At 37.4% G+C, this 14,254-nt stretch overlaps 1 pseudogene; it reads right to left on the minus strand.

Moving 5' to 3' along the window:
- Positions 1–8,460: 8,460 nt before the first annotated feature.
- Positions 8,461–10,219, minus strand: LOC119641875 (annotated as a pseudogene).
- Between the last annotated feature and the right edge of the window lie 4,035 nt (positions 10,220–14,254).

The raw sequence follows: 14,254 nt of genomic DNA on the forward strand, positions 1-14,254 counted from the left end.
ATGGGCGTCGTCCGAAAAGCATAACAAATTGCTCTCACTGTTTGGTGGTAGACCGGGTTAAGGATGTTGGTATTAGATTTGCAGCTATTGCCATAAATTATCAAAGCATAGTCAATTTTGCTTAACACAAGCATTTTGGTAAGATAAGCAATAGTGTTAATATGCGCATGGCTTCTCCAAGCAACGTACTGTATGAAATTCGCTCTTGGTAAAATAGAGTTTTTTAACCGCAGACCGTGTGCTTTCCAACGATATTTGTTGGAAGTAGTGAGCCCGAGAATATGCAGTGTCGGCACATTTAGTACTGGTAAGTCATTAATAGGCATCAGTAGATTTCCTGCATCGCAAATCTGCTTTTAACAAATGTGCATTTCTTTCAATTTTTGTATAGAAATTTTAGCCCCTGACGAGTTTGCCCATGTGGAGATCTCTCGTCCAATAGGTTCGAGGATGTTGATTGCCTTCGTGCTATCTTTTTCTTTTGTAAAAATGTATATATCGTCCGCGTAGAGACAATGTTCCACTCTTGGTACACGGCAAAGAATTTTGCTAATTTCGTTGAAGGTGATCTGGAAAAGAGTGACAAAAAGAGGATACCCTTGCGGAATGCCATTCATTAGCGGAAAGGAATCAGAGACATGATTGTTGATTCTAATTTTGAACCGCCGATGCGACATGAATGATTTGATGTATTTGAAGAATTTGGGTCCAACATTCCATGATATCAAGAGTCTTAAAATAACACGAAGACCAACTCTGTCAAATGCTTTTTCGAAATCAATTGAGAGAATTGTTACGTGATTTCATTCGAAAATTGCTTTGCTTGTGAAATAGTCAATATGTAACAGAACGTCGATGTACCTTCTACACCGCTTGAAACCAACTTGTTGCTTTGTTATCATGTTCTTGGACTCAAGAAACCAAGATAATCAAGATGCCATAATCTTTTCCAATACCTTTAAGAGGCAAGATAAAAGAGAGATTGGGCGATAATCCGATGCGATGGAGACATTTTTAGCCTTTGGAATTGGAACAACTGCTGCCACATGTAGGGTATATGGCCAGTCATAAATACCGTATTATATAGGTCCAGTAATTTCTTTTTACTAGACTTAGACATAGCACTGATGATTTGGTAGGAGATGCGGTCTAGACCAGGTGTCTTCCCTTTCGATTTGGAGAGACAACTTGAAAGTTTTAAGCTAGATATGCAATTTTCCAGTAAGGTGGCACATCTCTCAATACAATTTTAAAGAGTAATCGGAGTCCTTTTATTTTCGATGGGAGCACTGGAAAAGCTGCTGTCAGAGGAGTATTCGCACCACACTTTTCCAAAGTATTCCATAGGGAATGCAGATGGCAGAAACTTTTTCAAGTTTGAAGTCCCATTGAGTCTGTTGATTTTGTTCCAGACAACTTTCATCGAGGTATTTCTGTAAATTCTTTTCGAAAAAGTTCGAAACTAAGTGCCTCTGATTTTCGCAATTCCTTCTTGAATAGTGTATTTTCGTATAATAACAAGTGGTCATGATCAGGACAGCTAGCTCGTGTAAACGAGCTGTTGGATTGAGAAATAGAAAGATGAGCAGCCGTGCGAATCGCTTTAGACATAATAGCAGCATCATGGTTGCAGTTCCCGTTAAATGGCTTTGAACTCAGAAATGACTCGGCCTGTTTGGAGTAATTGATCCAATTCGCTTTATCTAGGAGGAATTTGGCCTGTTTTGCTGGAGTAACAGAGAACATTGAAAGTTTAAGATCGATTATGATTGGAAAGTGATCACTATTATGTAGGTCATCAGAAATAGACCAGGAAACCAAAGGAAGAAGTGAGGGAGACCAACATGTTAAATCAATATGTGAAAAAGTGTGATGAGTTGAAGAGTGCGTTGGTTTTCCATCATTTAAAATGCAGAGATTGCTTTGAATGAAGGCCTTTTCTAAAACAGTACCACGAGTGTTGTTCACTGTTGAGCCCGAGATGGTATTCCAGCTGGTAAAGTCGCCGCATATAATTAATGGGGAGGAAAGAACGGAGAATAAATTGTAGAGTTCTTGCTGAGAAATGATTGCGAAGGTGGAATATAGAGCGAAAGCGCTGTAAATTTTATCTTTAACATTATTTGTATCGCTACGGCTTGTAAATTAGAGCTTAAATTTATGCGTTTGTGAGGTATACTTGATTTTATAAAAACACCAACTCCTTGTTTGGAATATGAATTTTGATCAGCATTCGTGAAGTATCCAGTATATGATTTGGGTGGAATAGGATTAAAAGAAGTTCTACAATGGGTTTCTTGAAGCGATAAAAAGGTTGGATTAAAATCACTTATGAGTGTACGGAGTTCATCAAAATTATTAATAAGTCCCTTAATGTTCCATTGTAGAATCTTTAAAACTTTATTTAATTGTAGTGAAATGGAAACGGAGTGGAAAATAAGTTAAGTTGACATGTCAGCGTCTCCGTCGAAAATGTCACTATAAGAATTTTGCGTGAATAATTTGTTCTTACCAGCAGAATAATCTGTACCTAGGTGTTTGCGTAAATTTGAAGTGCAACGAGTGGGCACACGTGAATGATTTGAAATTGAATGTTGATTGAGGGATGGCAGATTGGATTTATTACAGCTTGTAATTTGTTGAGTAGAGTTGAGAACTGGTGATCCTGGGGGATTTAGTTTATTAGATTTTGGCATATGTATTGTTGTTTTAATTTTTTCAATATTTGCTGTTGTTTTGATTTTTTCAATATTATCTCTGGCGGGCAATGGAACTGGTTTGGCAATGTAATTTTTGGTTGATGGTAGAACACGTTTTTCATTAGAAGGAGTTGGAGTTAAAGGCTTACTAGGCACGATTTGCAAAGCAACAGCAGCGTAGGTATTACTTTTGCCAATTCCATGGGCTACAGATGGATTTCTTTCCCGGTATGTGCGTCGCGCTTCGCCCATGCTACAGTAATTTTCTGTTTTGATTTTTAATATTTCGCGCATCTGTACAAAACGTGGGCATTGTTTGTTTAACGCTGAGTGTTGATCATTGCAATTTAAGCAGAAGCTACGGGTACAGTTTTCAGGATGTGGAGGAAGACGACAGTTAGCACAAGATGGAAGACTGGTGCATCTTTTTGCCGTATGACCCAGGCGTTGGCAGTTTTTGCACCTCATGGGATTTGGAATGTAGAGTTCTACTTAATACTTGTACCAAGCTACTGTAACGTTTCGAGAAGTCAACCTATGCACGGATGTTCTTGGTTATTTTTACCTTTCTTTTTGTTCGCATGTTTTCCGGCCTGGCTCGTCGGATGGGGTGTGTCCAAATAAAATGCATTCAGATACTTGCTAGGTTCTTCCTTCGCTACAATATTTCATTATTTTAAATAAAACATGCTTACTAAAAAATTTTGAAAACTTTTGACTAATTTAATCCATGCCCTAACCATATTTCTTTTACCTCGCCCCTCCGTCATCCACAGGGAGTCTTACCAGTGATTTAACTTTTAATAATAATACATTTCTTTTATCTTATTTTGCAACGAAAGTGTTATAATGTTTTAATTCAATATTTCAAAACAAAATTTTCAAAATGAACAATGGTTATTAATCGATTTTATAAATAAACTTACCAAAACTAACAACCACGTAGATGCTCATCGCCGCAGCTAAAAGGTTTATTAACAAATTATAGGTTTTAAAATTAAAAAAAAAATTGTTTAATATTAAGGAAATGTAACTCAAAAGAAATGTCTATTATTGTTTCGACCTCTTAGAGATACCACGCGCAAACCGGTGTGAAGAGCAATGCTCCTTTAACGTCTTACTGATTCTTTCGTGTTTTACTCTCTTCTTCTTTTACATTAGCTTGTCAATTTTTCCCTTTTCTTTTCTTTTTTTCTTATTTTTTTTGGGCTTTGAGATTTTTTTCCCTTTTTATAAGACACAGTTCTTAAAAATGTACCAAGACATTGTTTGTCGGTTTTTTTTTATAAAAAATTAGAAAACTCTTATATTGATCTCTTGTTTAACATAAATAGCTATCTTGTCTTTAATTTCAATCAATCTCTTTTTATTTAAAGGTCTCTCGTACAACACCCGCAGCCGACCAACAATTTAGCTAAATCAATTTACACCTTTCTTTTTTAAAACTTTTCTCCTTCTCATTGGCATTAATGAACTGCACATTCATCTTCCAATTTTAATGGCCACAAACTAGCGATCGTTGATTACAGCCCTCTGATACTAAAATTATCAAAGCCTTTTCAGTTTGCAATTTTTTCATATTTTTCCAATAAAACTATTCTGGATTTATTCTTTCTCTAATTCTTATAAATTCACTTTGATTATCATTCACTGAAATTATTTGTCTTGAAGTAGCGATAGCACAGCATGTCTTTTAGTTTTTTCCAAAAAAAATTTGCCAGCAAAATTCTAACGAAAGCCGCATTTTTTTCTCGTTTTCTTCTCTTCTTTTTTTTCCTTCAAAGTTGCCAAAGTTTCTTTTTTCTTTGCGCCGCTTGTTGCTTTGCCAAAGCTTCCAAAGTTTGCCTTTTTCCTTTTTTTTTCCCACTACAGTGTCTATTACACTACATCAACCGTTGTCGGTAGCCGATAGTCTTTCCATCGTCATTTAATTTGGTGAATTTGTGGACTTCAGTCACTCCTTGACTGCCCATTTCGCGCACAATTTCATCTTCCGCCACATGCTTTTAGCATGGGGCATAAACTACGTCTTTAACCGAGCTCAGTTTGTCATGCAGTTTAGTGGATATAGCACATAAATTAGCTAATGATTTCGACTTTATGAGCTTTTCGGTTGCGCGCGGGTTGCCAGCGAGGACAAGCAAATTCCCATCGCGTAAAATCGATATAGAGTCTATATACGTTGTAATGCTATCTTGTGCTTTTTTAATAGCGAAAGGGTTGATTTGCGAAATTGTTATGGAGGGATCAGTTGAACAAATCACAACATATTTTTTTTCGATAGGAACGATGCTACTGGTTGGCAATACCGGAAAGTCGGAATTTTTAATTTTTTTTCTTTGGGGGGATACGTCTGCTAATAGATGAAATCCATTTGAGTTTTATCAGGTGGCCGCGGGGCCATTATGCCCTATTGTTGCCTATTAATTAATAAATTGGTAAATAACTCACTTGAAAAGGTTTGCGAACTGCTGAGGATAATGACAATTGTTTTCAATATTTTATTTTTCTTTTATGTGAAAAAACGTCTATAAATTTGGTCATATATGAGAGTAATTCAAAAATAATTTGGCCACAACTGAGAATAAGCGAATATGACCACAACTGAGATTAAGCGTTTGTATTTGTTTACAATTGAAAATAATTCAAAGAGTTAGTCTGTCTTTGTTAACAGCTGTTGCATTGAAAAAACGACTATGAATTTGGTCATATATGAGAATAACTCAAAAATAACTTGGCCACAACTGAGATTAAGCGTCTGTTTACCGCGATTTGATGTGCAGACTTACTTTTTCAATTCAAATATGGCGACTTAAGAGAGTAATTAAATTTGCGACTTAAGAGGGTAATTAAATTTGGCAAGTTAAGAGAGAGATTGTGTATGTATGGCACATATTGTTAGCAAATAGTTAAAATTCTCTGCTCTCTCAAAATTCTATCAAATTCTCTCATTACTAGAATTTCTAACGGAGAGAGCAAGATATGAACGATGAAAGAAAAAATAACGCCTAGTCAGAAAAAAATCATTCGTGTAAGTCTAGTTCTCTCTTTGTTTCGGCCCATCCTGCTTTGAATTCATCTAAACCTGGCGCAAAATGTTCGTCCATTTTGTCAGTGCTGTCGAAACTTAACAAGTCCTCGTCGATAATCATAGTCTGTCCGTTCTATATGGCAGGCTGCACAGAGCCGTCGAGCTTAAATGGCGATTCAAGCAAAACTTTATCGACAGCAAATGAAGGTAAGGTGCCTTAAGAACAAAACGCAATTAAGGTACTCTGCTTATGCAGCGTACATGTCTAAAAAAAGACTGTCGACAAAGGAGTGATGATGTATTCAAGGATAGTCCTCTTACCTTTCAGCCTATATTGTCGAACATTGATTATGCATACTTCTATCTACATTTCAGCTTACCAACGCCAGATTTTAATTTAGCAAATAAGATAGCTACTATGCCAATCTCTGGAAGGAATTTTTGAGTAAAGAATATTTTTATCTGGTATACCTAGGACTTTGATCAAACAAATGCGCGTAGCAAATAAGCATGATGGGCATGAAAGGAACAGCGAACAATGATATTTTTCAGTGTACATTAAAAAAGACAATAACTTCACCTTGGTCTATGAAGAAATTCATTTCAAATGACGTAGATTTTCTATCGTTAGTTTATTTTCCAATTTTTTAGACCCATTTCTCCGGGAGAATTTGTTATTTTACTCTCGTTTAATTGCTTCACCTTCCCGCCAAAAGAAATTGTAGACTGCTATCATGTATGCCCGCAACCATAAACCGAAGAGGCACGCAAAGTAACAAAGTAACTAACTTCCCATAACAATTGTGGTCATTTACTGAAATAGAAACAACAATAACAACAACAACAACATACACATTCCTATAAAGGCAGAATTGTGGAACAAACAACAATTCCGCTACGACAGTGAAAACTATGAAAAATGAAAGCAAACATACAAAGAAAATAAAATTGAAATTAATCAACGCGTCGTCAACGCTTCCTTCTCAACGCTTACGCACAAAATTGTATAAAAGTGCGGTTGAAAGACCAATCTATCAAGACAAACCAGAAAAATTTTTCAAATAAACATTAAAATCGTTATTACTCGCATTAGCAAAAACAACAATATTATTGAGAGCTACAGCATCACTATCATTGAACAAATTTTTATACGAGAGTAAGTGTCTACTCATTGTCACCATCATCACCGTACGAGCACTGATTTAAGCAGAAGCTTTAAACTACGTATTATCCAAATTATTTTGAGTGTCAACGGTTTACACAAAATAATGAAAAAAACGGGATGGAAACTTTTAATTCGTTTTTTTTTTTTCAATTTTGAAAACTTGAACGTAAATCTATAAAAACAAAGGGATGGAGGGACAGATGTGTGTCTAAGTTGCTCAAGAATACATTTTTTTAATATGTCTCCGAAGCGTAAGCAGGAAATGAGTATTGAGTGTACTGTCAAAATATCGGCAAATATCATTGGCACTGATCTTTTTGTTGGCTTATTTGTCAAATGTGGGACAAGAGACCTTAAGTCGAAATTTAAGATTGTGCCGGCATTTTAAGAAAATATGCTTTGGGTTCCATTAAAAACACAAAAATTAAGTAGACTTCGAAAATTTGGAAATATGTATGTCGAAAACGACTTGAGCTATCTCAGCGAGAAGTCAACACTGTTGTGGAAGAAACCAAGGCTGAAGTTTTGATTAAAGCAAACTGACCAATGTTTTTTTCTTTTTTTTATCTCACCAGTCACTCGGGAAATATCTTTTGCGCGCTTGTGCACGATAGGAATCCGGTTGGTGGTTATTAGTAGAGGGTGAAAGAAAAACAGATCGAGATAGAATATAACCTCAACATCGGTTAATCACTTGTTTCCCAACGAATTAAGTTTAAAATTTACTCGATATGCTTTATGGACTCATGTAAAGATCTTAGTAGCACGCGTAAATAGAATAAATAGCAAAAAAAGGAAGAAAACTAAACTCTCTTCAGATTTGTATACGTTAGTGCAGCACGTTCACAGAAATTAAATTGATTGATTAATTTTCGTTTCCTAGAGGCGACAGGCATTGCAGCCGGGGTATTTGTAATAATAAAAAAATTTCCGAATGATATTTCGGATAATTTTCGGCATATTATATGGAAATTAGTGTCGCTAGCAAGTCATTTGTCGCCATGTTAATAACTATTCGCCGTTTTTGCTATTTCAAAAACTATTATCGGGAATTCCAACAAACCTCTTTAAGTAAACTCACCCCACTGTATGGAAATGATGATAATAAAAATGCAGTAGGCCGTGAAATATATGAAAATGTAAATAGAGGAAAATAAATGTACTTATTGCCAACAAACTGGTGAAACAAAATAAAATAACGAACAAATAATTTTTTTTGGTCTTTGTAGTCTTTCTCAAAGAAAATTATTTTATATTTTTTGGCAATTATTCACTTGAAATACTTCATAATTTCTATTTTAAAAAAGAAACATACATTTTTTTTTTTCCTTTTATTTAAATTCAGTGAAAAAGAAAAAAGCTCATTGAAGTTCTGTGATGAAGAAAAGAAGCTGGTTGATTATCAAAGTGGCTTTGGCAAATTAAAGAAGAAGTAAATGAGTGAACTTCGAATTTTGGCAAATTAAAGGAGAAGTAAATGAGCGAACTTCGAATTTTGGCAAATTAAAGGAGAAGTAAATAAGCAAACTTCCAGTTTTTGCAAATTAAAGGAGACGTAAATGAGCGACTACTTGTTAGAATGTAAATATTGAAAATATTTATTCTCCTTTCTCCACATCAAGGGTATTAGAAATATTCCTCTCATAAATAAAATGGATTAATTTAAATACATTTTTTTATATTTTTATTAGGACGTCGATCCTCCCTCCTCCACGTTGCCGCCGCCGATGTTGACGGTCGATTAAACGATTAAAAAGGAGTAATTTTTTTAGCTATTATTAAGAGATGGCGACGCAATAAAACATAAAAGATACTAAATTGACAAAACTATTTATTACAGTTTATTTCATTTTACCCAACGTTTTATATAGCAGTTTCGTTTGCCAACACGTAATATAGTAAAACCATTCCGTAACACGTGGATGCCAAGAGTAATTATTTCCGCTATAATTGGCGAAGTTTCTGACTAACATAAAAATCACCGGCCGTTATAATTCGCACACCATCAGCTGGAAAATAAAATTAATCATGGGCTTTTTTAAAAGAACAATAAATTTTAATGGAAAAAATACCTTTTGTAGGAAAGCATGTAGCTTTCATGGTCATTTGTTTCTATAGTTATGTCCCACTCGGCTAATAATTCTACCAATGTAGCGCCGTTTAAAATCTTTTGAATTTCTCCACAATTCAATTAGGCCACACCTTCTACTTGAGCCTTGTATAGAGCATTCGTTATGCGTTCGGCTTGTTTTAAACCTTTATCTGTGAAATGCAAAATTTCGTTAGAGAAAAATTTTCACATTGGAAATATCTACAGAAAATAAATAAATTCTTTGACCCTGCTTTGAAATTGACCTCCATGAACTAGTAAAGTAATATCCTTGGCTTATATAGTTTGAGCTTTCCACTTTTTCGATTCTTTTCTGTGTTCACTAATCAACTTTTCGATTTGTGGTAAAGATAGGGAAGTAATTAGTCTTAAGCGCTTTTCGACTTCCACTTCCAGTCGTCTTATGAAAAACTGGTAAAGTGTAAAAACCGATGTTTTTTCCAGATCTAACCAAACTGCAGTATCGCTTGATGTGCCAAATTTATCACCCTCTTCGTTTGTTATTAAAGGTAACGTCAAACCGAACTCTTCCGTGTTTCTTTTTGTTGCACTGATAAGTTCATGGCCAGACATTAGATTACCCGTCTGGTCACAGCCTCCAAGTTGAAGGCGGCAATTGTAATTCCGCAGCAAATGTAACCAGTCGTCCGTTGGAAATACTTGATAGGTAAATTCAGCAAAACTCATTCCTCTTCATTCCGCATCAACTTCAATGCGAGATTGCACGGACGCGCGTGGAAGCGTTTGACCTAAGCGAAAATGCCGACCATTTTGTTTTACACGCAGGCGTTCAGCAGTCGGATCAAATCCAGCATATATGGTTTGGGGAGAATTTTCAAAAATCTTTGTTATCTGTGGTCTAAAGACAAAGAAGATAAGCATGTCATCCAGATTGGTTTATTAAGATTGAAATCAAATAAATTTCAGAAAAGTTGTTGGGTTTTTATCTACGCGATATTAGCTTATTATGAAATCTTGTTCCCGAGATTTTCAATAAAACCGAGATTCACGTATTTATCAATCAAGTGAAATAATAGAAAATTTCATTTAAATTAATAAAAGTGTTAAGTGTTTTATCATAGGCGATTGTTATAAGGAAATTTTCCCAGGTGGAATTCTTTTAGTGGAAAGCAAAGTAAACGATATTAAAAAACGCGGCAGTGCATTTAATCGTTTTAACTAGATATAAAGGCGACAAAACTACAGTGTGAAATGGCAGATTTACTTTATCTTTTTTTTTTTTTTTGTTCTTTTATTCTTTGTGTGTTTGCTCGCTTTCGTGTTTAATTGGGGGTCGTTCGATAGCACCCAAGCAAGTAAACAAAAGAGGGTGAGCAGATCACAGAAGGAGATTGCCAAATATTACGATTTGGTGAATATGCCGGCTGTGCTTCATAAATAAGTCGCGAAAGAGCAAGGAAAACAAATGCCAAAAAAAACGTTCAGAGTTGGCATTACCCACACGGAAAACGCAAACAAAATAAACGCTACGAAAAGGCTCAGAGAAGAAAGATCCGCGGATACTACTCCTGCGAAAAAAAGGAAGCAGACGAGCGATGGGATAAATTTCAATAAGGAGACCCCTAAGCAACCAAAACACGCCAATGAAGGGTGGACCGTGGTCCAAGCTAAAAATAGAAAGGTCAAGCCAATCAAATTGGTGAATAAGGCGCATGCTATAGTAATCAAGCAAACGGGCACTATGACTTACAGCGATATGCTGAAAAAAGTAAAAAGTAATGCTGAGTTGCAAAAAGTCGGCGAAAATGTGACCAGAATACCGAAAGAATTGAAGGGAGAAGTCCTACTGGAATTTAAGCAATGTGTGAGAGAAGAAAACAGTGCTTACCAGCAATTGGTGGAAAAAGCGCTCAGCCAGGAGGAGTATCAAACTAATGAGTAAGCAAATAAAGATTGATTTTAAGGATCTAGATCAAGTGATGGGGGATAACTTAATAGCGGCCATAAATACAAGGCTCATCAGGTTGAATATCAAGAGAGAAGCAGTCATGTCAATCAGGAAGGCATATGCCGGCACACAAACAGCAACTTTATCAGTCCCAGCAAAAAGTGCTAAGGACTTACTTGAATCCGAGAAAATCATAGTTGATCAGTACTGAAATGCTATAGATGCTTCGAGGGAGGCCACTTCACTAAAAACTGCAAAGGACAGAAAGATTGAAGCAAGTGCTGTCTAAAATGCATTGAAGAAGGTCACCGAGTAAGAGACTGCACAAAGAGCCTGTTTTGTGAGATTTTCAAGGAACAAGCCAAGCCTCATGGTCATCCACTGCTCGACAGAAATTGGCCGGTAAACACACGCGGCGCGAACAATAATGGAAAGATATGAAGTGTGTGCAAATAAACATAAATCATTGCCGAGCTGCACAAGAGGTGCTTAAACAAAAGAGGTGCTTAGGGAAGTTTCGATTGATCTAGTAGTTCTGAGTGAGCCATACAAGGTAGGCTCAGGAAACAGATGGGCAAAGGACAAGACTGGCACTGCAGCCTTTTGGCAATGCAGCTCGAATCCGGCAACCATAAGATTTATCTCAGTAGGGGAGGGTTACGTTTGCGTTTAACAGAGAGGTTTAACTCTATAGCTGCTATTTCTCGCCGAGAACAAATCATGCGGACTTCCAAAAGCGAATAACTGAGCTATGTGCCGACACAATGGGGAAAATACCGATAATTTTCGCTGGCGATTTTAATGCCTGGGCGACTGATTGGGGTAGCAAATGGACGAAAGCTAAGGGCAGAATAGTGCTGAATCTCTATCCTCTTTGTGCACGTCAATTCTAAAACTCCCTCTCAGGGGTGTCTAGCCGACAAACTCTTCGAGTATTTGTTGGAAGAAGCAGAACCCAGAAACTTGGCACAGGCTACCGTTTCGGAGGTTATAGCACGGATTATTAAAGCTTGTGAGGGTTCAATGACAAGGCGTTGCTTCCCTAAGAGCAAGGAGCCAGTACACTGGTGGAAAGCCGAGATAGTCGAACTAAGGGCTCAATGTAACAAAGCGAGGCGTGTCTACCAAAGACCAAAGGGGAATAGTGCTTATCTCAGACACCAAGAAGAGTTCAAATTCAGGCGAAGACAATTTAAAAAAGGGATATTGGTCAGTAAGAGAAACTGCTCCCAGAACCTGATTGACGAGATAAATGAAGACCCATGGGGTATGGCAGTATATATATAAGTTGATAATGAAGATCCTAAACTACTCAAACCAACCAAGCTGCGCAGAATTTGTAGAAGAAATAATCGGCACTCTGTTTTCCCAGAAAGCCATGTTTGTATATGTGCCATTGATTGAGGTGAGAGATAATATTAATTTCACCGGGCCTGAAAAGATTGTTGCCATCGCAATGGAAATAAAAGGTAAGAAAGCGCCCGGTCTTGATGGCATCTCAAACTGCGCTATTAAGCAAGCCATGTTGGCAAGGCCTTCTATGTTTGTGAGCACATTCAACGCCCCTTTGAAGGAACAAATTTTTCCAGATAAGTGGAAACAACAAACGCTGGCGTTGCTGCCAAAGCCAAATAAGCTGTCGCATGGATCAAATACTCCCCCAAAGCCCAATGGAAGGAATAAGGGTGGTTACGAATATTGCAACAGAAACGATAAAAGGTAAACGCTGGATGGAACTCAACAAAAAGTATTGCTACGTAATAGCATTAGACACTAAAAGTGCATTGAAGTCGGTATTGTGTCATAGCCGCCCTACAGGAAAGAAGAGTCCAACCGTATCTTATAAATATTGTGGCTATTTACTTTACTGACAGGAAACTTCGATACGTTACGGATAAAGCGTACAGAGAAAGGGTGATCACTGGAGGGGTGCCTCAGGGATGAGTCGTGGGCCCTACATAGTGGAACGTGATATACGACGATATCCTGAGACTTCTTCGTCCAGAGGGAGCATCCATAGTGGGTTTGCTGACGATACAGCGATAACTATCTTGGCAAAAACTTTGGAGGGAATTACCACTACAGCGCATAAATCAGCCGACTTGATTAAAAGGTGGCTGCGGTCAGTGGATTTAGATCTGAGGATAGAAAAAACAGAAGCGGTATTAATTAATCTCTTCTAGGAAGAAGATTGAGAAAGTGACTATCCAAGTCGGAGAAGCGAGGATACAGTCACAAGAAACTATAAAATACCTAGGAGTGATGATCGACTGCAGACTTTGGTTTAAACGGCATCTGCAGTACACGGGTGAAAAGGCAGCTAAGGTAGAAAAGTCGCTGGGTGCCAAACTTGCGAGGCCCTAAGCAAGACAGTATAAAGCTAGTCGCAGAAGTGGTAACTGCAACAATAACGTACGCTCCTCGGTGTGGAAAAAGGACCTCGCTATACCGTCATACATGAGACATATCCAAGCAGCACACACCCTATGCGGCCTAAGAGTGTGCGCTGCAAATAAGACGGTGTAGGAAGATGCGGCTTTGGTTATCGCTGGTATGATACCTATCGACTTGCGAGCTAATGAAGGTCTGTATAGAAGTGAAATTCACAGACTATCCACTGAAGCGGTTAAGCAGCGAGCAAAACAGCGACTGGTGGAAGAGTGGCAAGAGCGCTGGAGCAGAGCGAGTAGGGGTAGATTGACACACCGGCTTATATCAGATTGGCGGCCCTGGATGAATAGGCAACATGGTGAGATTGACTTTTATTTGACACAGGTAATTAGTGGCCATGGTTGCTTTAGAGCATATTTGATTAGGTTTAAAATAGAGCAAGACCCATTCTGTAGTGTTTGTGAAAGCATCGAAGACGGTGAATATGTTTCCTTTGTCTGTCCGAAATACCATAACGAACGACATAGACTACAGATGGAAATTGGAGTGTTACCTCTCCCCGACAATCTTATGACAAATATATTGCACGACCTAAAAATATGGAAGGCGGCAGGAGTGTTCGCCGCAAATAGTTTGAGAAAACAAATACACGAAGGGCTTTTAAATATTGCCTAAACGGCTACCCTCCTTGTGAAGGTATACCTTAACGGTCGTGTCACAGGGTATAGAAATAGGAGGGGTGGTTTTTAGCCGGTTAAAGTCTCGCACTGCCATAATGGGCGCCTGTTGAGGGTTTTCCACCTCACAACAAAAAACAAAACAGGATTTTCCTTAAAATTTTCGAAACACAAATGCTTCATAGTACTTGAAAAAATGAACAAAAGTTGTTTATCATTTCATAAATATTTGTTTGGTGTTGCCATACAAAATTGGTTTTAGTTTTAATAGA

This window comes from Glossina fuscipes, unplaced genomic scaffold, assembly GCF_014805625.2.
Source record: "Glossina fuscipes isolate IAEA_lab_2018 unplaced genomic scaffold, Yale_Gfus_2 183, whole genome shotgun sequence".
Lineage (NCBI taxonomy): Eukaryota > Metazoa > Arthropoda > Insecta > Diptera > Glossinidae > Glossina > Glossina fuscipes.